Below are 24,228 nucleotides of genomic sequence, written 5' to 3'. Positions count from 1 at the left end.
GTCGCGTGGATCAAAGGATCTGTGGTTTTCCCTCGAGGCTTTCCCTCGAGGCTTTCCCACAGGGCTGTCCCACGTGCCTCCGTGGTGTGAGTCGATCCTCGGCGTGAAAGATGAGCCAGTGTAGGGCAAAGAGTTTCCTCTGGAATGGACTGAGACATCTGGGGGACTCTAGGAATGGTGGTACGACCATGGAGTTCCTCTCGCCTTTCCTGTTGAGAGTGCCTCCTCTTGAGATGCGACGGGAACGCCGGGAATTCTTTCCCGTTGAAAGCAGGGAAAGGATCCCTCATCTCGAGCTACGAGGGGGAAACGGGGCTCCTCTGGATGTGGGCGGGACCATCGTGCTTCCTCTCGAGTGGAGACGGGTATGGCGGTGAACTTCTTGAGTTGCAGCAAGGGTGTGAAAGACCCTTTCGAAGTTCCAGAGGTTAGGTGTCATTAGTCTCCAGACGACTAATCGGAAATAGGCCTCATCTCGCCTGCAAGGGAGAACTTCCTGGATTTTCTCGAGTTGCGGCAGGTGTTCTCGAGTTACGACGGGGACCTCAGGGACCCGCCCTGGTGGCCTCAGGAGAGGCCAGTCCCCATGCGAGGTGCTAGGGGGCCTCTCGGGATTCCTCTCCCGTCGATACCGGGGCCAAAAACCTTGTGTGGAGTCAGGGTCGGAACCGAGGATTCCTCTCAGGGGCTTATATGGATCTTTGGGTACTTCTGGAGTCTCGCCAGGGGAGACAGGCCTCGTCTCGAGTGGGGGCATGCACGTGCGCTTTCCTTCCAGGCTGTAGCAGCAATGTCACGCTTCCCGTCGCGTGCATCAAAGGATCTGTGGTTTTCCCTCAAGGCTTTCCCTCGAGGCTTTCCCACAGGGCTGTCCCACGTGCCTCCGTGGTGTGAGTCGATCCTCGGCGTGAAAGATGAGCCAGTGCAGGGCAAAGAGGTTCCTCTGGAATGGACTGAGACATCTGGGGGACTCTTGGAATGGTGGTACGACCATGGAGTTCCTCTCGCCTTTCCTGTTGAGAGTGCCTCCTCTTGAGATGCGACGGGAACGCCGGGAATTCCTTCCCGTTGAAAGCAGGAAAGGATCCCTCATCTCGAGCTCCGAGAGGGAAACGGGGCTCCTCTGGATGTGGGCGGGACCATCGTGCTTCCTCTCGAGTGGAGACGGGTATGGCGGTGAACTTCTTGAGTTGCAGCAAGGGTGTGAAAGACCCTTTCGAAGTTCCAGAGGTTAGGTGTCATTAGTCTCCAGACGCCTCATCAGAAATAGGCCTCATCTCGCCTGGAAGGGAGAACTTCCTGGATTTTCTCGAGTTGCGGCAGGTGTTCTCGAGTTACGACGGGGACCTCAGGGACCCGCCCTGGTGGCCTCAGGAGAGGCCAGTCCCTATGCGAGTTGCTAGGGGGCCTCTCGGGATTCCTCTCCCGTCGATACCGGGGCCAACAACCATGTGTGGAGTCAGGGCCGTAACCGAGGATTCCTCTCATGGGCTGACATGGATCTTTGGGTACGTGTGGAGACTCCCCAGTGGAGTCAGGCCTCGTCTCGAGTGGGGGCATGCACGTGCGCTTTCCTTCCAGGCTGTAGCAGCAATGTCACGCTTCCCGTCGCGTGGATCAAAGGATCTGTGGTTTTCCCTCGAGGCTTTCCCTCGAGGCTTTCCCACAGGGCTGTCCCACGTGCCACCGTGGTGTGAGTCGATCCTCGGCGTGAAAGATGAGCCAGTGCAGGGCAAAGAGGTTCCTCTGGAATGGACTGAGACATCTGGGGGACTCTTGGAATGGTGGTACGACCATGGAGTTCCTCTCGCCTTTCCTGTTGAGAGTGCCTCCTCTTGAGATGCGACGGGAACGCCGGGAATTCTTTCCCGTTGAAAGCAGGGAAAGGATCCCTCATCTCGTGCTACGAGGGGGAAACGGGGCTCCTCTGGATGTGGGCGGGACCATCGTGCTTCCTCTCGAGTGGAGACGGGTATGGCGGTGAACTTCTTGAGTTGCAGCAAGGGTGTGAAACACCCTTTCGAAGTTCCAGAGGTTAGGTGTCATTAGTCTCCAGACGACTCATCGGAAATAGGCCTCATCTCGCCTGCAAGGGAGAACTTCCTGGATTTTCTCGAGTTGCGGCAGGTGTTCTCGAGTTACGACGGGGACCTCAGGGATCCGCCCTGGTGGCCTCAGGAGAGGCCAGTCCCCATGCGAGGTGCTAGGGGGCCTCTCGGGATTCCTCTCCCGTCGATACCGGGGCCAAAAACCTTGTGTGGAGTCAGGGTCGGAACCGAGGATTCCTCTCAGGGGCTTATATGGATCTTTGGGTACTTCTGGAGTCTCGCCAGGGGAGACAGGCCTCGTCTCGAGTGGGGGCATGCACGTGCGCTTTCCTTCCAGGCTGTAGCAGCAATGTCACGCTTCCCGTCGCGTGCATCAAAGGATCTGTGGTTTTCCCTCGAGGCTTTCCCTCGAGGCTTTCCCACAGGGCTGTCCCACGTGCCTCCGTGGTGTGAGTCGATCCTCGGCGTGTAAGATGAGCCAGTGCAGGGCAAAGAGGTTCCTCTGGAATGGACTGAGACATCTGGGGGACTCTTGGAATGGTGGTACGACCATGGAGTTCCACTCGCCTTTCCTGTTGAGAGTGCCTCCTCTTGAGATGCGACGGGAACGCCAGGAATTCCTTCCCGTTGAAAGCAGGAAAGGATCCCTCATCTCGAGCTCCGAGAGGGAAACGGGGCTCCTCTGGATGTGGGCGGGACCATCGTGCTTCCTCTCGAGTGGAGACGGGTATGGCGGTGAACTTCTTGAGTTGCAGCAAGGGTGTGAAAGACCCTTTCGAAGTTCCAGAGGTTATGTGTCATTAGTCTCCAGACTCCTCATCAGAAATAGGCCTCATCTCGCCTGGAAGGGAGAACTTCCTGGATTTTCTCGAGTTGCGGCAGGTGTTCTAGAGTTACGACGGGGACCTCAGGGACCCGCCCTGGTGGCCTCAGGAGAGGCCAGTCCCTATGCGAGTTGCTAGGGGGCCTCTCGGGATTCCTCTCCCGTCGATACCGGGGCCAACAACCTTGTGTGGAGTCAGGGCCGTAACCGAGGATTCCTCTCATGGGCTGACATGGATCTTTCGGTACGTCTGGAGACTCCCCAGTGGAGTCAGGCCTCGTCTCGAGTGGGGGCATGCACGTGCGCTTTCCTTCCAGGCTGTAGCAGCAATGTCACGCTTCCCGTCGCGTGGATCAAAGGATCTGTGGTTTTCCCTCGAGGCTTTCCCTCGAGGCTTTCCCACAGGGCTGTCCCACGTGCCACCGTGGTGTGAGTCGATCCTCGGCGTGAAAGATGAGCCAGTGCAGGGCAAAGAGGTTCCTCTGGAATGGACTGAGACATCTGGGGGACTCTTGGAATGGTGGTACGACCATGGAGTTCCTCTCGCCTTTCCTGTTGAGAGTGCCTCCTCTTGAGATGCGACGGGAACGCCGGGAATTCTTTCCCGTTGAAAGCAGGGAAAGGATCCCTCATCTCGAGCTACGAGGGGGAAACGGGGCTCCTCTGGATGTGGGCGGGACCATCGTGCTTCCTCTCGAGTGGAGACGGGTATGGCGGTGAACTTCTTGAGTTGCAGCAAGGGTGTGAAAGACCCTTTCGAAGTTCCAGAGGTTAGGTGTCATTAGTCTCCAGACACCTCATCGGAAATAGGCCTCATCTCGCCTGCAAGGGAGAACTTCCTGGATTTTCTCGAGTTGCGGCAGGTGTTCTCGAGTTACGACGGGGACCTCAGGGACCCGCCCTGGTGGCCTCAGGAGTGGCCAGTCCCCATGCGAGGTGCTAGGGGGCCTCTCGGGATTCCTCTCCCGTCGATACCGGGGCCAAAAACCTTGTGTGGAGTCAGGGTCGGAACCGAGGATACCTCTCAGGGGCTTATATGGATCTTTGGGTACTTCTGGAGTCTCGCCAGGGGAGACAGTCCTCGTCTCGAGTGGGGGCATGCACGTGCGCTTTCCTTCCAGGCTGTAGCAGCAATGTCACGCGTCCCGTCGCGTACATCAAAGGATCTGTGGTTTTCCCTCGAGGCTTTCCCTCGAGGCTTTCCCACAGGGATGTCCCACGTGCCTCCGTGGTGTGAGTCGATCCTCGGCGTGAAAGATGAGCCAGTGCAGGGCAAAGAGGTTCCTCTGGAATGGACTGAGACATCTGGGGGACTCTTGGAATGGTGGTACGACCATGGAGTTCCTCTCGCCTTTCCTGTTGAGAGTGCCTCCTCTTGAGATGCGACGGGAACGCCGGGAATTCCTTCCCGTTGAAAGCAGGAAAGGATCCCTCATCTCGAGCTCCGAGAGGGAAACGGGGCTCCTCTGGATGTGGGCGGGACCATCGTGCTTCCTCTCGAGTGCAGACGGGTATGGCGGTGAACTTCTTGAGTTGCAGCAAGGGTGTGAAAGACCCTTTCGAAGTTCCAGAGGTTAGGTGTCATTAGTCTCCAGACGCCTCATCGGAAATAGGCCTCATCTCGCCTGGAAGGGAGAACTTCCTGGATTTTCTCGAGTTGCGGCAGGTGTTCTCGAGTTAAGACGGGGACCTCAGGGACCCGCCCTGGTGGCCTCAGGAGAGGCCAGTCCCCATGCGAGGTGCTAGGGGGCCTCTCGGGATTCCTCTCCCTTCGATACCGGGGCCAAAAAGCTTGTGTGGAGTCAGGGCCGGAACCGAGGATTCCTCTCAGGGGCTGACATGGATCTTTGGGTACTTCTGGAGTCTCCCCAGCGGAGTTAGGCCTCGACTCGAGTGGGGGCATGCACGTGCGCTTTCCTTCCAGGCTGTAGCAGCAATGTCACGCTTCCCGTGGCGTGTATCAAAGGATCTGTGGTTTTCCCTCGAGACTTTCCCACAGGGCTGTCCCACGTGCCACCGTGGTGTGAGTCGATCCTCGGCGTGAAAGATGAGCCAGTGCAGGGCAAAGAGGTTCCTCTGGAATGGACTGAGACATCTGGGGGACTCTTGGAATGGTGGTACGACCATGGAGTTCCTCTCGCCTTTCCTGTTGAGAGTGCCTCCTCTTGAGATGCGACGGGAACGCCGGGAATTCTTTCCCGTTGAAAGCAGGGAAAGGATCCCTCATCTCGAGCTACGAGGGGGAAACGGGGCTCCTCTGGATGTGGGCGGGACCATCGTGCTTCCTCTCGAGTGGACACGGGTATGGCGGTGAACTTCTTGAGTTGCAGCAAGGGTGTGAAAGACCCTTTCGAAGTTCCAGAGGTTAGGTGTCATTAGTCTCCAGACGCCTCATCGGAAATAGGCCTCATCTCGCCTGGAAGGGAGAACTTCCTGGATTTTCTCGAGTTGCGGCAGGTGTTCTCGAGTTACGACGGGGACCTCAGGTACCCGCCCTGGTGGCCTCAGGAGAGGCCAGTCCCCATGCGATGTGCTAGGGGGCCTCTCGGGATTCCTCTCCCGTCGATACCGGGGCCAAAAACCTTGTGTGGAGTCAGGGCCGGAACCGAGGATTCCTCTCAGGGGCTGACATGGATCTTTGGGTACTTCTGGAGTCTCCGCAGGGGAGTCAGGCCTCGTCTCGAGTGGGGGCATACACGTGCGCTTTCCTTCCAGGCTGTAGCAGCAATGTCACGCTTCCTGTCGCGTGGATCAAAGGATCTGTGGTTTTCCCTCGAGGCTTTCCCTCGAGGCTTTCCCACAGGGCTGTCCCACGTGCCACCGTGGTGTGAGTCGATCCTCGGCGTGAAAGATGAGCCAGTGCAGGGCAAAGAGGTTCCTCTGGAATGGACTGAGACATCTGGGGGACTCTTGGAATGGTGGTACGACCATGGAGTTCCTCTCGCCTTTCCTGTTGAGAGTGCCTCCTCTTGAGATGCGACGGGAACGCCGGGAATTCTTCCCCGTTGAAAGCAGGGAAAGGATCCATCATCTCGAGCTCCGAGGGGGAAACGGGGCTCCTTTGGATGTGGGCGGGACCATCATGCTTCCTCTCGAGTGGAGACGGGTATGGCGGTGAACTTCTTGAGTTGCAGCAAGGGTGTGAAAGACCCTTTCGAAGTTCCAGAGGTTAGGTGTCATTAGTCTCCAGACGCCTCATCGGAAATAGGCCTCATCTCGCCTGGAAGGGAGAACTTCCTGGATTTTCTCGAGTTGGGGCAGGTGTTCTCGAGTTACGACGGGGACCTCAGGGACCCGCCCTGGTGGCCTCAGGAGAGGCCAGTCCCCATGCGAGTTGCTAGGGGGCCCTCGGGATTCCTCTCCCGTCGATACCGGGGCCAAAAACTTTGTATGGAGTCAGGGCCGGAACCGAGGATTCCTCTCAGGGGCTGACATGGATCTTTGGGTTCTTCTGGAGTCCCCCCAGGGGAGTCAGGCCTCGTCTCGAGTGGGGGCATGCACGTGCGCTTTCCTTCCAGGCTGTAGCAGCAATGTCACGCTTCCCGTCGCGTGGATCAAAGGATCTGTGGTTTTCCCTCGAGGCTTTCCCTCGAGGCTTTCCCACAGGGCTGTCCCACGTGCCACCGTGGTGTGAGTCGATCCTCGGCGTGAAAGATGAGCCAGTGCAGGGCAAAGAGGTTCCTCTGGAATGGACTGAGACATCTGGGGGACTCTTGGAATGGTGGTACGACCATGGAGTTCCTCTCGCCTTTCCTGTTGAGAGTGCCTCCTCTTGAGATGCGACGGGAACGCCGGGAATTCTTTCCCGTTGAAAGCAGGAAAAGGATCCCTCATCTCGAGCTACGAGGGGGAAACGGGGCTCCTCTGGATGTGGGCGGGACCATCGTGCTTCCTCTCTAGTGGAGACAGGTATGGTGGTGAACTTCTTGAGTTGCAGCAAGGGTGTGAAAGACCCTTTCGAAGTTCCAGAGGTTAGGTGTCATTAGTCTCCAGACGCCTCATAGGAAATAAGCCTCATCTCGCCTGGAAGGGAGAACTTCCTGGATTTTCTCGAGTTGCGGCAGGTGTTCTCGAGTTATGACGGGGACCTCAGGAACCCGCCCTGGTGGCCTCAGGAGAGGCCAGTCCCTATGCGAGTTGCTAGGGGGCCTCTCGGGATTCCTCTCCCGTCGATACCGGGGCCAAAAACCTTGTATCGAGTCAGGGCCGGAACCGAGGATTCCTCTCAGGGGCTGACATGGATCTTTGGGTACTTCTGGAGTCTCCCCAGGGGAGTCAGGCCTCGTCTCGAGTGGGCGCATGCACGTGCACTTTCCTTCCAGGCTGTAGCAGCAATGTCACGCTTCCCGTCGCGTGGATCAAAGGATCTGTGGTTTTCCCTCGAGGCTTTCCCACAGGGCTGTCCCACGTGCCACCGTGGTGTGAGTCGATCCTCGGCGTGAAAGATGAGCCAGTGCAGGACAAAGAGGTTCCTCTGGAATGGACTGAGATATCTGGGGGACTCTTGGAATGGTGGTACGACCATGGAGTTCCTCTCGCCTTTCCTGTTGAGAGTGCCTCCTCTTGAGATGCGACGGGAACGCCGGGAACTCTTTCCCTTTGAAACCAGGGAAAGGATCCCTCATCTCGAGCTTGGAGGGGAAAACGGGGCTCCTCTGGATGTGGGCGGGACCATCGTGCTTCATCTCGAGTGGAGACGGGTATGGCGGTGAACTTCTTGAGTTGCAGCAAGGGTGTGAAAGACCCTTTCGAAGTTCCAGAGGTTAGGTGTCATTAGTCTCCAGACGCCTCATCGGAAATAGGCCTCATCTCGCCTGGAAGGGAGAACTTCCTGGATTTTCTCGAGTTGCGGCAGGTGTTCTCGAGTTAAGACGGGGACCTCAGGGACCCGCCCTGGTGGCCTCAGGAGAGGCCAGTCCCCATGCGAGGAGCTAGGGGGCCTCTCGGGATTCCTCTCCCTTCGATACCGGGGCCAAAAAGCTTGTGTGGAGTCAGGGCCGGAACCGAGGATTCCTCTCAGGGGCTGACATGGATCTTTGGGTACTTCTGGAGTCTCCCCAGCGGAGTTAGGCCTCGACTCGAGTGGGGGCATGCACGTGCGCTTTCCTTCCAGGCTGTAGCAGCAATGTCACGCTTCCCGTGGCGTGTATCAAAGGATCTGTGGTTTTCCCTCGAGACTTTCCCACAGGGCTGTCCCACGTGCCACCGTGGTGTGAGTCGATCCTCGGCGTGAAAGATGAGCCAGTGCAGGGCAAAGAGGTTCCTCTGGAATGGACTGAGACATCTGGGGGACTCTTGGAATGGTGGTACGACCATGGAGTTCCTCTCGCCTTTCCTGTTGAGAGTGCCTCCTCTTGAGATGCGACGGGAACGCCGGGAATTCTTTCCCGTTGAAAGCAGGGAAAGGATCCCTCATCTCGAGCTACGAGGGGGAAACGGGGCTCCTCTGGATGTGGGCGGGACCATCGTGCTTCCTCTCGAGTGGACACGGGTATGGCGGTGAACTTCTTGAGTTGCAGCAAGGGTGTGAAAGACCCTTTCGAAGTTCCAGAAGTTAGGTGTCATTAGTCTCCAGACGCATCATCGGAAATAGGCCTCATCTCGCCTGGAAGGGAGAACTTCCTGGATTTTCTCGAGTTGCGGCAGGTGTTCTCGAGTTACGACGGGGACCTCAGGTACCCGCCCTGGTGGCCTCAGGAGAGGCCAGTCCCCATGCGATGTGCTAGGGGGCCTCTCGGGATTCCTCTCCCGTCGATACCGGGGCCAAAAACCTTGTGTGGAGTCAGGGCCGGAACCGAGGATTCCTCTCAGGGGCTGACATGGATCTTTGGGTACTTCTGGAGTCTCCGCAGGGGAGTCAGGCCTCGTCTCGAGTGGGGGCATGCACGTGCGCTTTCCTTCCAGGCTGTAGCAGCAATGTCACGCTTCCTGTCGCGTGGATCAAAGGATCTGTGGTTTTCCCTCGAGGCTTTCCCTCGAGGCTTTCCCACAGGGCTGTCCCACGTGCCACCGTGGTGTGAGTCGATCCTCGGCGTGAAAGATGAGCCAGTGCAGGGCAAAGAGGTTCCTCTGGAATGGACTGAGACATCTGGGGGACTCTTGGAATGGTGGTACGACCATGGAGTTCCTCTCGCCTTTCCTGTTGAGAGTGCCTCCTCTTGAGATGCGACGGGAACGCCGGGAATTCTTCCCCGTTGAAAGCAGGGAAAGGATCCATCATCTCGAGCTCCGAGGGGGAAACGGGGCTCCTTTGGATGTGGGCGGGACCATCATGCTTCCTCTCGAGTGGAGACGGGTATGGCGGTGAACTTCTTGAGTTGCAGCAAGGGTGTGAAAGACCCTTTCGAAGTTCCAGAGGTTAGGTGTCATTAGTCTCCAGACGCCTCATCGGAAATAGGCCTCATCTCGCCTGGAAGGGAGAACTTCCTGGATTTTCTCGAGTTGGGGCAGGTGTTCTCGAGTTACGACGGGGACCTCAGGGACCCGCCCTGGTGGCCTCAGGAGAGGCCAGTCCCCATGCGAGTTGCTAGGGGGCCCTCGGGATTCCTCTCCCGTCGATACCGGGGCCAAAAACTTTGTATGGAGTCAGGGCCGGAACCGAGGATTCCTCTCAGGGGCTGACATGGATCTTTGGGTTCTTCTGGAGTCCCCCCAGGGGAGTCAGGCCTCGTCTCGAGTGGGGGCATGCACGTGCGCTTTCCTTCCAGGCTGTAGCAGCAATGTCACGCTTCCCGTCGCGTGGATCAAAGGATCTGTGGTTTTCCCTCGAGGCTTTCCCTCGAGGCTTTCCCACAGGGCTGTCCCACGTGCCACCGTGGTGTGAGTCGATCCTCGGCGTGAAAGATGAGCCAGTGCAGGGCAAAGAGGTTCCTCTGGAATGGACTGAGACATCTGGGGGACTCTTGGAATGGTGGTACGACCATGGAGTTCCTCTCGCCTTTCCTGTTGAGAGTGCCTCCTCTTGAGATGCGACGGGAACGCCGGGAATTCTTTCCCGTTGAAAGCAGGAAAAGGATCCCTCATCTCGAGCTACGAGGGGGAAACGGGGCTCCTCTGGATGTGGGCGGGACCATCGTGCTTCCTCTCTAGTGGAGACAGGTATGGTGGTGAACTTCTTGAGTTGCAGCAAGGGTGTGAAAGACCCTTTCGAAGTTCCAGAGGTTAGGTGTCATTAGTCTCCAGACGCCTCATAGGAAATAGGCCTCATCTCGCCTGGAAGGGAGAACTTCCTGGATTTTCTCGAGTTGCGGCAGGTGTTCTCGAGTTATGACGGGGACCTCAGGAACCCGCCCTGGTGGCCTCAGGAGAGGCCAGTCCCTATGCGAGTTGCTAGGGGGCCTCTCGGGATTCCTCTCCCGTCGATACCGGGGCCAAAAACCTTGTATCGAGTCAGGGCCGGAACCGAGGATTCCTCTCAGGGGCTGACATGGATCTTTGGGTACTTCTGGAGTCTCCCCAGGGGAGTCAGGCCTCGTCTCGAGTGGGGGCATGCACGTGCACTTTCCTTCCAGGCTGTAGCAGCAATGTCACGCTTCCCGTCGCGTGGATCAAAGGATCTGTGGTTTTCCCTCGAGGCTTTCCCACAGGGCTGTCCCACGTGCCACCGTGGTGTGAGTCGATCCTCGGCGTGAAAGATGAGCCAGTGCAGGACAAAGAGGTTCCTCTGGAATGGACTGAGATATCTGGGGGACTCTTGGAATGGTGGTACGACCATGGAGTTCCTCTCGCCTTTCCTGTTGAGAGTGCCTCCTCTTGAGATGCGACGGGAACGCCGGGAACTCTTTCCCTTTGAAACCAGGGAAAGGATCCCTCATCTCGAGCTACGAGGGGAAAACGGGGCTCCTCTGGATGTGGGCGGGACCATCGTGCTTCATCTCGAGTGGAGACGGGTATGGCGGTGAACTTCTTGAGTTGCAGCAAGGGTGTGAAAGACCCTTTCGAAGTTCCAGAGGTTAGGTGTCATTAGTCTCCAGACGCCTCATCAGAAATAGGCCTCATCTCGCCTGGAAGGGAGAACTTCCTGGATTTTCTCGAGTTGCGGCAGGTGTTCTCGAGTTACGACGGGGACCTCAGGGACCCGCCCTGGTGGCCTCAGGAGAGGCCAGTCCCTATGCGAGTTGCTAGGGGGCCTCTCGGGATTCCTCTCCCGTCGATACGGGGGCCAACAACCTTGTGTGGAGTCAGGGCCGTAACCGAGGATTCCTCTCATGGGCTGACATGGATCTTTGGGTACGTCTGGAGACTCCCCAGTGGAGTCAGGCCTCGTCTCGAGTTGGGGCATGCACGTGCGCTTTCCTTGCAGGCTGTAGCAGCAATCTCACGCTTCCCGTCGCGTGGATCAAAGGATCTGTGGTTTTCCCTCGAGGCTTTCCCTCGAGGCTTTCCCACAGGGCTGTCCCACGTGCCACCGTGGTGTGAGTCGATCCTCGGCATGAAAGATGAGCCAGTGCAGGGCAAAGAGTTTCCTCTGGAATGGACTGAGACATCTGGGGGACTTTGGAATGGTGGTACGACCATGGAGTTCCTCTCGCCTTTCCTGTTGAGAGTGCCTCCTCTTGAGATGCGATGGGAATGACGGGAATACTTTCCCGTTGAAAGAAGGGAAAGGATCCCTCATCTCGAGCTACGAGGGGGAAACGGGGCTCCTCTGGATGTGGGCGGGACCATCGTGCTTCCTCTCGAGTGGAGACGGGTATGGCGGTGAACTTCTTGAGTTGCAGCAAGGGTGTGAAAGACCCTTTCGAAGTTCCAGCGGTTAGGTGTCATTAGTCTCCAGACGCCTCATCGGAAATAGGCCTCATCTCGCCTGGAAGGGAGAACTTCCTGGATTTTCTCGAGTTGCGGCAGGTGTTCTCGAGTTACGACGGGGACCTCAGGGACCCGCCCTGGTGGCCTCAGGAAAGGCCAGTCCCCATGCGAGTTGCTAGGGGGCCTCTCGGGATTCCTCTCCCGTCGATACCGGGGCCAAAAACCTTGTGTGGAGTCAGGGCCGGAACCGAGGATTCCTCTCAGGGGCTGACATGGATCTTTGGGTACTTCTGGAGTCTCCCCAGGGGAGTCAGGCCTCGTCTCGAGTGGGGGCATGCACGTGCGCTTTCCTTCCAGGCTGTAGCAGCAATGTCACGCTTCCCGAAGCGTGGATCATAGGATCTGTGGTTTTCCCTCGAGGCTTTCCCTCGAGGCTTTCCCACAGGGCTGTCCCACGTGCCACCGTGGTGTGAGTCGATCCTCGGCGTGAAAGATGAGCCAGTGCAGGGCAAATAGGTTCCTCTGGAATGGACTGAGACATCTGGGGGACTCTTGGAATGGTGGTACGACCATGGAGTTCCTCTCGCCTTTCCTGTTGAGAGTGCCTCCTCTTGAGATGTGACGGGAACGCCGGGAATTCTTTCCCGTTGAAAGCAGGGAAAGGATCCCTCATCTCGAGCTACGAGGGGGAAACGGGGCTCCTCTGGATGTGGGCGGGACCATCGTGCTTCCTCTCGAGTGGAGACGGGTATGGCGGTGAACTTCTTGAGTTGCAGCAAGGGTGTGAAAGACCCTTTCGAAGTTCCAGAGGTTAGGTGTCATTAGTCTTCAGACGCCTCATCGGAAATAGGCCTCATCTCGCCTGGAAGGGAGAACTTCCTGGATTTTCTCGAGTTGCGGCAGGTGTTCTCGAGTTACGACGGGGACCTCAGGGACCCGCCCTGGTGGCCTCAGGAGAGGCCAGTCCCCATGCGAGTTGCTAGGGGGCCTCTCGGGATTCCTCTCCCGTCGATACCGGGGCCAAAAACCTTGTGTGGAGTCAGGGCCGGAACCGAGGATTCCTCTCAGGGGCTGACATGGATCTTTGGGTACTTCTGGAGTCTCCGCAGGGGAGTCAGGCCTCGTCTCGAGTGGGGGCATGCACGTGCGCTTTCCTTCCAGGCTGTAGCAGCAATGTCACGCTTCCTGTCGCGTGGATCAAAGGATCTGTGGTTTTCCCTCGAGGCTTTCCCTCGAGGCTTTCCCACAGGGCTGTCCCACGTGCCACCGTGGTGTGAGTCGATCCTCGGCGTGAAAGATGAGACAGTGCAGGGCAAAGTGGTTCCTCTGGAATGGACTGAGACATCTGGGGGACTCTTGGAATGGTGGTACGACCATGGAGTTCCTCTCGCCTTTCCTGTTGAGAGTGCCTCCTCTTGAGATGCGACGGGAACGCCGGGAATTCTTCCCCGTTGAAAGCAGGGAAAGGATCCATCATCTCGAGCTCCGAGGGGAAACGGGGCTCCTTTGGATGTGGGCGGGACCATCATGCTTCCTCTCGAGTGGAGACGGGTATGGCGGTGAACTTCTTGAGTTGCAGCAAGGGTGTGAAAGACCCTTTCGAAGTTCCAGAGGTTAGGTGTCATTAGTCTCCAGACGCCTCATCGGAAATAGGCCTCATCTCGCCTGGAAGGGAGAACTTCCTGGATTTTCTCGAGTTGCGGCAGGTGTTCTCGAGTTATGACGGGGACCTCAGGAACCCGCCCTGGTGGCCTCAGGAGAGGCCAGTCCCTATGCGAGTTGCTAGGGGGCCTCTCGGGATTCCTCTCCCGTCGATACCGGGGCCAAAAACCTTGTATGGAGTCAGGGCCGGAACCGAGGATTCCTCTCAGGGGCTGACATGGATCTTTGGGTACTTCTGGAGTCTCCCCAGGGGAGTCAGGCCTCGTCTCGAGTGGGGGCATGCACGTGCACTTTCCTTCCAGGCTGTAGCAGCAATGTCACGCTTCCCGTCGCGTGGATCAAAGGATCTGTGGTTTTCCCTCGAGGCTTTCCCACAGGGCTGTCCCACGTGCCACCGTGGTGTGAGTCGATCCTCGGCGTGAAAGATGAGCCAGTGCAGGACAAAGAGGTTCCTCTGGAATGGACTGAGATATCTGGGGGACTCTTGGAATGGTGGTACGACCATGGAGTTCCTCTCGCCTTTCCTGTTGAGAGTGCCTCCTCTTGAGATGCGACGGGAACGCCGGGAACTCTTTCCCTTTGAAACCAGGGAAAGGATCCCTCATCTCGAGCTACGAGGGGAAAACGGGGCTCCTCTGGATGTGGGCGGGACCATCGTGCTTCATCTCGAGTGGAGACGGGTATGGCGGTGAACTTCTTGAGTTGCAGCAAGGGTGTGAAAGACCCTTTCGAAGTTCCAGAGGTTAGGTGTCATTAGTCTCCAGACGCCTCATCAGAAATAGGCCTCATCTCGCCTGGAAGGGAGAACTTCCTGGATTTTCTCGAGTTGCGGCAGGTGTTCTCGAGTTACGACGGGGACCTCAGGGACCCGCCCTGGTGGCCTCAGGAGAGGCCAGTCCCTATGCGAGTTGCTAGGGGGCCTCTCGGGATTCCTCTCCCGTCGATACCGGGGCCAACAACCTTGTGTGGAGTCAGGGCCGTAACCGAGGATTCCTCTCATGGGCTGACATGGATCTTTGGGTACGTCTGGAGACTCCCCAGTGGAGTCAGGCCTCGTCTCGAGTTGGGGCATGCACGTGCGCTTTCCTTCCAGGCTGTAGCAGCAATGTCACGCTTCCCGTCGCGTGGATCAAAGGATCTGTGGTTTTCCCTCGAGGCTTTCCCTCGAGGCTTTCCCACAGGGCTGTCCCACGTGCCACCGTGGTGTGAGTCGATCCTCGGCGTGAAAGATGAGCCAGTGCAGGGCAAAGAGGTTCCTCTGGAATGGACTGAGACATCTGGGGGACTCTTGGAATGGTGGTACGACCATGGAGTTCCTCTCGCCTTTCCTGTTGAGAGTGCCTCCTCTTGAGATGCGACGGGAACGCCGGGAATTCTTTCCCGTTGAAAGCAGGCAAAGGATCCCTCATCTCGAGCTACGAGGGGGAAACGGGGCTCCTCTGGATGTGGGCGGGACGATCGTGCTTCCTCTCGAGTGGAGACGGGTATGGAAGTGAACTTCTTGAGTTGCAGCAAGGGTGTGAAAGACCCTTTCGAAGTTCCAGAGGTTAGGGGTCATTAGTCTCCAGACGCCTCATCGGAAATAGGCCTCATCTAGCCTGAAAGGGAGAACTTCCTGGATTTTCTCGAGATGCGGCAGGTGTTCTCGAGTTACGACGGGGACCTCAGGGACCCGCCCTGGTGGCCTCAGGAGAGGCCAGTCCACATGCGAGTTGCTAGGGGGCCTCGCGGGATTCCTCTCCCGTCGATACCGGGGCCAAAAACCTTGTGTGGAGTCAGGGCCGGAAACGAGGATTCCTCTCAGGGGCTGACATGGATCTTTGGGTACTTCTGGAGTCTCCGAAGGGGAGTCAGGCCTCGTCTCGAGTGGGGGCATGCACGTGCGTTTTCTTTCCAGGCTGTAGCAGCAATGTCACGCTTCCCTTCGCGTGGATCAAAGGATCTGTGGTTTTCCCTCGAGGCTTTCCCACAGGGCTGTCCCACGTGCCACCGTGGTGTGAGTCGATCCTCGGCGTGAAAGATGAGCCAGTGCAGGGCAAAGAGGTTCCTCTGGAATGGACTGAGACATCTGGGGGACTCTTGGAATGGTGGTACGACCATGGAGTTCCTCTCGCCTTTCCTGTTGAGAGTGCCTCCTCTTGAGATGCGACGGGAACTCCGGGAATTCTTTCCCGTTGAAAGCAGGCAAAGGATCCCTCATCTCGAGCTACGAGGGGGAAACGGGGCTCCTCTGGATGTGGGCGGGACCATCGTGCTTCCTCTCGAGTGGAGACGGGTATGGCGGTGAACTTCTTGAGTTGCAGCAAGGGTGTGAAAGACCCTTTCGAAGTTCCAGAGGTTAGGTGTCATTAGTCTCCAGACGCCTCATCAGAAATAGGCCTCATCTCGCCTGGAAGGGAGAACTTCCTGGATTTTCTCGAGTTGCGGCAGGTGTTCTCGAGTTACGACGGGGACCTCTGGGACCCGCCCTGGTGGCCTCAGGAGAGGCCAGTCCCTATGCGAGTTGCTAGGGGGCCTCTCGGGATTCCTCTCCCGTCGATACCGGGGCCAAAAACCTTGTGTGGAGTCAGGGCCGGAACCGAGGATTCCTCTCAGGGGCTGACATGGATCTTTGGGTACTTCTGGAGTCTCCCCAGGGGAGTCAGGCCTCGTCTCGAGTGGGGGCATGCACGTGCGCTTTCCTTCCAGGCTGTAGCAGCAATGTCACGCTTCCCGTCGCGTGGATCATAGGATCTGTGGTTTTCCCTCGAGGCTTTCCCTCGAGGCTTTCCCACAGGGCTGTCCCACGTGCCACCGTGGTGTGCGTCGATCCTCGGCGTGAAAGATGAGCCAGTGCAGGGCAAAGAGCTTCCTCTGGAATGGACTGAGACATCTGGGGGACTCTTGGAATGGTGGTACGACCATGGAGTTCCTCTCGCCTTTCCTGTTGAGAGTGCCTCCTCTTGAGATGCGACGGGAACGCCGGGAATTCTTTCCCGTTGAAAGCAGGCAAAGGATCCCTCATCTCGAGCTACGAGGGGGAAACGGGGCTCCTCTGGATGTGGGCGGGACCATCCTGCTTCCTCTCGAGTGGAGACGGGTATGGAAGTTAACTTCTTGAGTTGCAGCAAGGGTGTGAAAGACCCTTTCGAAGTTCCAGAGGTTAGGTGTCATTAGTCTCCAGACGCCTCATCGGAAATAGGCCTCATCTCGCCTGGAAGGGAGAACTTCCTGGATTTTCTCGAGATGCGGCAGGTGTTCTCGAGTTACGACGGGGACCTCAGGGACCCGCCCTGGTGGCCTCAGGAGAGGCCAGTCCACATGCGAGTTGCTAGGGGGCCTCGCGGGATTCCTCTCCCGTCGATACCGGGGCCAAAAACCTTGTGTGGAGTCAGGGCCGGAAACGAGGATTCCTCTCAGGGGCTGACATGGATCTTTGGGTACTTCTGGAGTCTCCACAGGGGAGTCAGGCCTCGTCTCGAGTGGGGGCATGCACGTGCGTTTTCTTTCCAGTCTGTAGCAGCAATGTCACGCTTCCCGTCGCGTGGATCAAAGGATCTGTGGTTTTCCCTCGAGGCTTTCCCTCAGGGCTGTCCCACGTTCCACCGTGGTGTGAGTCGATCCTCGGCGTGAAAGATGAGCCAGTGCAGGGCACAGAGGTTCCTCTGGAATGGACTGAGACATCTGGGGGACTCTTGGAATGGTGGTACGACCATGGAGTTCCTCTCGCCTTTCCTGTTGAGAGTGCCTCCTCTTGAGATGCGACGGGAACGCCGGGAATTCTTTCCCGTTGAAAGCAGGGAAAGGATCCCTCATCTCGAGCTACGAGGGGGAAACGGGGCTCCTCTGGATGTGGGCGGGACCATCGTGCTTCCTCTCTAGTGGAGACGGATATTGCCGGGGTCCAGCCCCGGTGGATCCAGGGAATTCGAAGGGTGGACGGCGTTGGCGTGGAAAGACTTGTTTTTTTATTAATATAAGATTAGATTAAGAAACTGTAGTGCAGTAGGAAGATTAAGTGGAGAAAGAGGGCTGAATAGCTTGGTTTACGCGGAAGACCAATAAAATTCCAGACAAGGAATTTGCACCATCTACGTTGGGCCACCGGTGCCCGCTTGAATATCTAAGGGTGCCTCGCCTTAAGCTCCCTTTCCCGCGGATCTTAATAACCAGGGCAAATAAGTAGACATGGCGAGCCTCCGCGCCCCAGATGGAAATTCAGCCTGAAATTAAAGTAAAGAGCAGAGGGAAGAAAAGGGAGAGAAAAAGAGAGAGAGAGAGAGACACGGGGGGAGCCATATTCCCAAGACACCAGGCCGAGACTAGTCCGAGAAACTGGTCTGAGAATCTGGTCCCGTCCTTTATTGTTCAGAAGGCCTTTTATACTTTTGATAAAACATGGAGATCAATGGGTAACACAAAGTTATGCAGCGTTAGCAGTCCAGACTCTTATCAAAACCAGGCTTTTCTCTCTGCATACCTAATTGTATACACAAGTCTTAGGTAATTTACATCATCTTCCAACCAAAAGGGCCAATTAACATTTTACAGCCTTTTTTCTGATAAGGGTTTGTCAACCACAAGACTTATTTGTGTTGATCTTCCCAAGGTCTGGTGCCACTCTCGGAAAGCACTAAAGAAAGTTACATTCTTAGACAGCAAGGATACAGCAACTTATAACAAGTAGAGGGAGTGCAGTGATTTATAGCAAAAGAGAAGCAATTAACTCAAAAGTCTAGTGTTGCTAACATCAAAACTACTATGTATCTTTTTCTACATCCTGCTTACATTAACATCCTTCCAGGTGCCTAAAAGATAAAGAATAAGGAGGTCTGGCAGCAATCCTTGAGTCAACAGTGAAAACCCTCTACCAATATAATTTTTAACTCTTTAGAAAAGGCTCTGTATCTTTAAGATGCTTTTAAGCTTTGTGCCTCCCGCGGTTGGGGGGCTGTAAGCAATTCACAAGCTGTAAGCTTTGTGCCTCTGGCGGTTGGGGGGCTGTAAGCAATTCACAAGCTGTAAGAGGTCTGGGGAACCTGTTAGGCAGACTAGAGAGCTATCAGAGGGGTTTAACTGAAACATCCCTTTCAAATGCAGAAGACTAAAACCCTGAATTGACTTTTTTCCAGAGAATATCAGAAAAGTGGAAAAGCAGAGCACAAAAGCCGGCAGATTTTTGCTGGGGTACATGCTTAGGAATATCCAGAGGGGTCCCTGAAGTCTGAGCACGCCTTGCGTATGTCAGCTTCCTTCCTCATGACCTTGTCACGGGCGGGATTCCTCACACTGGCTTCCGGCAACTCCCCCTTCTTTATTAGTTTTTTAAAAAAATTAGGTGCAGTTCAGTCGCGAGATTCCGAATGCTCTGCCGAAGAGTCCTGACAACACAAGGAAGCACGATTACAAGGAGCAGGATTATGGCACCCACAGCAGCATAGCTAGAGACAGTAGTCAGAAGAGTTTTTCCAGAAATGAAGTCAGAGAAGGTGTGGAAAAAGTCATTGGCTTCTCCTGCGGCGGTAAAATCTAATCGGGAGTGTTCCAAGGTCTGAATCTGATTATGAAGTTTCCCTAAATCTAAACTAATATCTGAGCTGTTCCAGACACCTAAAATATGATTTTTGACCCTCTCCCATTTAAAATCTGTCTCATTTACTTTCAGGGATGTAACACATATCCACCGGTAATCGGCATGACATGAAAGAGCCAATTTCATTTTCAGACTCTGTAATTCATTCCCAATATGCATTACTGCTTCTTCTAAGGCATCAATCCTTATTTCTAGCTTCCTATCTATAATTTCCTGGGTTGCCAGCGTTAGAGAAACATTTTTGGATACGGTGTCAACATATTGGGCAGTATACACTTGTTGAGACAATGATAATGCCGCCACAGTAACAGAAGTAATTGCGGTTATCAAAGCTGATATTCCCAAAACAAGTAAGCCCACAAACCGTCGTGTTCGCATTAAATCTTGTAGCTGTTGCAGTACAGCTAGGCCATGGTTATCATACCAATACGTGGCTACAGTTACAGGTACCATGAGATAGGGCGGACGTTTTAAAACCATGAAAGAGCAAACTTTATATTGAGGAGTTAAACAGGATGAAAGCATACATTGTTCACAAGACACTACATGGGGTCCACCTGTATAATTCAATTGTATGTTAAGTCTTTCAGAATCATTAGTGAAAAGAAAAACATAAGGAGAGGGTAGACAAGCTAAAATAGAGTAAATAGAGGTATTTTTTGGTCGGATTAAAATAATAGGGGCGGTAGCCGCAAGGGCTCTCCAAATTTCTGGCTGCCAAAAGGTTTTACCTCTAGTTATATAAGACAGCATAGGGGGAACAAATTGGTTATGATGCCGTCTGGTGGCAACTAACGGCCAAGAAATTGAATATTCTTTCCAATTATCCAATCTATTGATAAAGTCATCGTCAGACTCAGGGTCTTGACCTGGATTTGGGTTGCTCCAGTCCTGAATCGCACAATTTCTTCCTCCCGGCATATTGTAATCTACTCTCGAATTATAAATACAAGATTTCCAAATCGGATATCCTGAATGATCATCTATAGTTTTCCAAATAACATCTGAGGGAGCAACATCATCACAATTTGGATATTCTGATGGAGTTTTGAGAGACAAAGACTTATAGGGGCCAAGGACCCCAGGCATACGGGCTCGTAATATCCAAGCAGACCGATCCCCTATAGATGCAAATTTAGAGGTTGGGGAATCTGTCATAACTGCTTTTGTGGAGGCTCCAACGCATCCTGTCTTGGTAAAGAAGTCTCCTGTAAGGCCAGGAGGAAAATTAAAGCAGACAGGAAAATCATCTGCTAGTCCTTTAAAGGTATAATTGAAATTAATAGGGTATTGGTCTTTTGTATAGGAAGTATAAGATCCTCCCAAAAGGCGAGGCTGGTCTGTACTAACTCGTATGGGGTCACTGTTCCAAGTAACAACTTGGAAAGTTGGAGGATCCGGGAGAAACGCCCAATATTTGGTTGGAATGGGAGCAGCGCTTACCTGGCAAGAGAGCAAGGCAAGCATGGCAATAAACACCTTTTCAGGAGAGACTGACGATCCCTGTAGGGTAGCTATCCCCTGTGCCTGGCGACAGAGAGCTTTAATCTGTCCCCAGGTGGGCAAGGAGGCTTGTTGGGTTGACTGAGCTGGGCGTCCTAATGGATTCCTGCGAGGCAAAAAATCAGGGGGTGCAATATCCTGTATCTGAAGTCGTGACATCTGTCCAGTGGGTGGCTCCGATCCGCGCCTATCCGGGATCTCCAATGTCAGCTGTCCTGGGGTCAGCGGCGTTTCCCGTGCTGGCGGAGGGAGCGGGGGAAGAGGGAGTTTCTTCCTTTTTAGAGATCGCGGTGGCGGGGGATTCTGGTATCCGGGGAGCTGAGACATGGCGAATTAGTCTGTCTGGAACCCAAATCGGAGCGTCCGCGTCCTGTGGAAAAACACAAGCATACCCTCGCCCATTGGTTAATAAGGGGTCAGGACCTTTCCATTGTCCGGAAAGAAGGTCCCTCCATTTTACTAATGGTTTTGCATTCAATTGCTCTGGGCACCAATGGCGAAGCATTGCAGTGTTTCCGGATGAATCAGCATTTAAGTTATTTATTACGAAAAGAGCATGTTGCAAAATCTGATGGGGGGAACTATATTTAAATTCCCCTTCTTTTAGTTTTTGAATATGGATTTTCAGTGTTTGATGTGCTCTTTCCACAATGGCTTGTCCTTGTGGGTTATAAGGGATGCCGGTGTTATGTTTAATTTGAAATCTTGTACAGAATTGCTGAAAAGATTTAGAAGTGTAAGCAGGAGCATTATCAGTTTTTAAAGCTTTTGGCAAGCCCAGATAGGAAAAGCATGTAAAAAGATGTTGTATTACATCTTTAACTGCTTCCCCTGTACGAGCAGTGGCAATAATAACATGAGAGAAGGTATCTACAGTTACATGAACAAAAGACAGTTTTCCAAATGAAGAGACATGGGTTACATCCATTTGCCAGAGTGCATTAGGTTTGAGACCGCGAGGGTTAACTCCCAGAGGCAAAGCATTCACGGTAGTAGGACAATGTGAACAAGAACGAACAATCTCTCGGGCAGATTCTCGAGGAATTTGAAACTGGTATCGTAAGGCAGTGGCATTTTGGTGATGAAGTGAGTGAGAAGCTCGAGCTTCTTCAAAAACAGAAGCCACTGAAATCCTGGTTAACGAATCTGCCAATTCATTGAGAGCATTTAAAGGGCCAGGCAGGCCGGAATGAGCCCGAATGTGGCCGATAAAGAACGCCCGATTTCTTTTCCATATTTGCTGCTGCAGTTTAGTTAACAAATGGAAGATAGCAGTTTTGTTTTCAGGCAAAACTGCAGTCTCAATGTGTGGAAACAGCCTGACCACATACTGAGAGTCAGAATAAAGGTTAAATTCTTTCTCCGCAAACATAACAAAGGCCTCAATAACAGCTGTGATTTCAGCCCTTTGAGCTGAAGTTTCTTGTGTTTCCAAAAGTTTTTGATGATCTCTTGTGACTATAGAGGCTCTACCGTTAGCCGATCCATCAGTAAAGACTACCTGAGCATCTGAAATAGGGAACTGTTTACACCGGACAGGAAAAATAACTGGATGGTTAGACATAAAATTTAGTAAAACATGCGAGGGTAAATGATGCAAAATTTGACCACAGTAATTCCCTATGGCAATCTGCCAGTCTTCATCAAACATTAAAAGAGCATCAAGCTGCTCCTTATTATATGGAATTACAATCTCTGATGGCTCTTTACCAAACAATTCAATGCTCCGCTTCCTTCCTTTTAGCATTAATGTGGCAATTAAACCAGGATAAGAAGCCACGACTTTTTTAGCTTGGGTAGGAAGATGGATCCATTCTAAAGGGCCGCGTTGCCACAGAACTCCCGTAGGCGCCGTTGGAGTAGCTAGGCAAAGGAACTGCCACGTCATCGTCAAATCAATTCTTTTTACATAGCTATTTGATAAGGCTGCTTCTACTTTGCCTAGGGCTTCTTGAGCCTCAGCTGTTAATTGTCTTTTTGAGGTTGGATCAGGATCCCCGCGTAAAGTGTTAAAAAGAGGTTTTAATTCGGCAGTGGTTAATTTTAAATATGGTCTAATCCAATTAATATCACCTAAGAGTTTTTGATAATCATTTAAAGTAATAAGATGGTCTTTTCTCAATTGCAGCGGGGTATGAGTCACCGTTTCCGAATTTATGACTCTTCCTAAGTAAGTTATGGGCGGATTGATTTGAATTTTTTCTGGGGCAATTTTTAGGCCTCTGTCTGTCAATGCCTGGGTCAGGTCCTGGAGCACAGTCTGCAGGTGAACTCTATCAGGATGAGCTATTAAAATATCATCCATATAGTGAATCATATACACGTGTTCATATTTAGCCCTAGTATCTTCTAGAGCGGCATTAACAAATTTTTGGCATAAAGTAGGGCTATTTTTCATTCCCTGAGGCAGAACCTTCCACTGAAACCGTAAATAAGGCTGTTTAAGATTTTCTGATGGCAGACTAAAGGCAAATCGCTTTTTAACCTCAGGATTTAAGGGAATAGTGAAAAAACAATCTTGTAAATCAATAACAATTATATTATATCCCTCTGGAACGGCTACTGGGGAAGGGAGCCCAGGCTGTAAGGCCCCCATGTCCTCCATGGTGGCATTAATAGCTCTCAAATCCTGTAAAAGTCGCCATTTACCAGATTTTTTCTTAATGACAAAAATAGGAGTGTTCCAGGGGCTATTGGAGGGCTCAATATGTCCCAATTCTAATTGTTCAAAGATTAATGCTTTAGCTGCCAATAATTTTTCCTTATGCAGAGGCCACTGTTCTACCCACACCGGATCTTGAGATTTCCATGTGATGGGGTCGGCAGCAAAAACAATGGCCTCAATTATAAATTTGGATATCCCAATCCAGCACGTAGCTTGCGAGGAGTTGGGCAAATTGGCTCAATTATTCCTGTCTGTTGTTTACCCAATCCTTTTGATGGATCATAGCCCATCTGCAACATCTGAGAGGTCACTTTATCATCAGGGCTAAAAAGTAACACTCCCATTTGAGATAGCACGTCCCTCCCCCACAGGGTAAGGGGGAGCGAAGGAACGACATAAGGTTGGAAAGTTCCACGGGTATCCTCAAATTGCCAATCTAAAATTTTTGCACTTTTGGCTATTGTGGGGGCTCTTCCTATCCCCACCAAGTTATTTTCAGTAGTATGTGTGGGCCAGGAGCTGGGCCAGTCTTTTCCTGAAATGCAAGAAACATCTGCTCCTGTGTCTAATAACCCCACAATAGACTTGCCATTAATCAGGATAGTCTTCATAGGACGTTTCTGAGTAATTTCTGTTATCCAAAAAACCATATCACTAGACCCAAATCCTTTATCCTGCCTTTCATTTTGAGTAGCTGTGCGCCCAATTGCAGTGTGGTAAGGCAAAAGCAAAAGTTGGGCTATTCTTTGTCCCTGATGTATTTGGAAAGTTTTAGTTGGGGGTGAAATCATTATCTGGATTTCTCCTGTATAATCTGAGTCAATTACTCCAGGGATGATTGTGAGACCTTGCATAGCTAAGGAACTTCTGCCTAGTATAATTCCTACTAAACCTGTTGGTAATGGGCCTTTAACTCCTGTAGGTATTTTTACAGTGGGGCTATCTGGTGTTAATATTGCTGAGGTGGTGGAACTGAGGTCCAGTCCTGCGCTGCCTGGGGTTGCTCTGATGAGTTCTGCGATGGGACGAAGGGAATGAATGGGTTCAGTGAGGCTGCCCCAATTGTTGTCGGGGCCTGAGGCTGGCCCCTCAATCCGTTTCCCGACTGCTGGTCGGGGCCCAAAAAGGCTCCATTTCTATGGAATTGTGACCTACATTCTTTTGCCCAGTGATATCCTTTTTGACAACGAGGGCAGAGAGATCTAGG

The sequence above is a fragment of the Capricornis sumatraensis genome, chromosome 19 (assembly GCF_032405125.1).
Source record: "Capricornis sumatraensis isolate serow.1 chromosome 19, serow.2, whole genome shotgun sequence".
Classification (NCBI taxonomy): Eukaryota; Metazoa; Chordata; class Mammalia; order Artiodactyla; family Bovidae; genus Capricornis; species Capricornis sumatraensis.
The sequence above is the reverse complement of the archived record's forward strand: the minus strand, read 5'-3'. Positions refer to the sequence as shown.